The sequence below is a fragment of the Macaca fascicularis genome, chromosome 20, assembly GCF_037993035.2.
Source record: "Macaca fascicularis isolate 582-1 chromosome 20, T2T-MFA8v1.1".
Classification (NCBI taxonomy): Eukaryota; Metazoa; Chordata; class Mammalia; order Primates; family Cercopithecidae; genus Macaca; species Macaca fascicularis.
In genome coordinates, this window is record NC_088394.1 from 13514521 (window position 1) to 13515194 (window position 674).

Below are 674 nucleotides of genomic sequence, written 5' to 3' on the forward strand. Positions count from 1 at the left end.
TCACACTATACCCCACAAATATATATTATTATTATGTGTCAACTAATAACAAAATAGCTAATAATAACAAATAACAAAACAAAAATAATAATAAGCTGCAGACCACAAAACTTATTAGAAGTAAAGTAAGGTTAATCCTTAAATGCATTAGATTTAGATTTATGATTCCTGTAACTTTGCTATGAAACATTAATCATTCATAGCAAAGTATTTCCTTTAGCTGATTATATATATATTTTTTCTCAGTTAATTCAATATTATTCCACATTTAGAGTTAAAAATTTTCTATCAGGGTTTTTTTTTTTCCTACTTCAATTTGCTTCCTCTGACAGGATACAAGACAAACACCCAGTTTGCCTGAGTTTTTGAAGCATATTTCCTTTGCCCACTTGAATGATCAATAAAGACATAAGTCCAATTGGCAAAGTGAATAGGGGGTTCTACCAGATTTTAATACACAGTAAAATATATGAAGTAAACCAGAAGTAATGTTTTCCCTGACAAAACTACTTTGAAAATAACTTTCAATTCATGTACCATGAAAAATGTTTACATTTTCCCCCAATGATATAATTATAGAATTGAGATACATCTTATATACCTGCATAGCTTATGGGCTAACAAAGATGATAGTAACCCAGATAAACTGTGTGTTAGTTTTTCATATGTCTCAA

The 674-nt window shown here is 28.8% G+C and overlaps 1 non-coding gene across 1 annotated transcript; it reads right to left on the reverse strand.

The window, feature by feature from the left end:
- Positions 1-314: 314 nt before the first annotated feature.
- Positions 315-440, reverse strand: LOC123570715 (small nucleolar RNA SNORA27). The gene has a single exon (XR_006694968.1). It is a non-coding gene; the product is annotated as a small nucleolar RNA SNORA27 (small nucleolar RNA).
- Between the last annotated feature and the right edge of the window lie 234 nt (positions 441-674).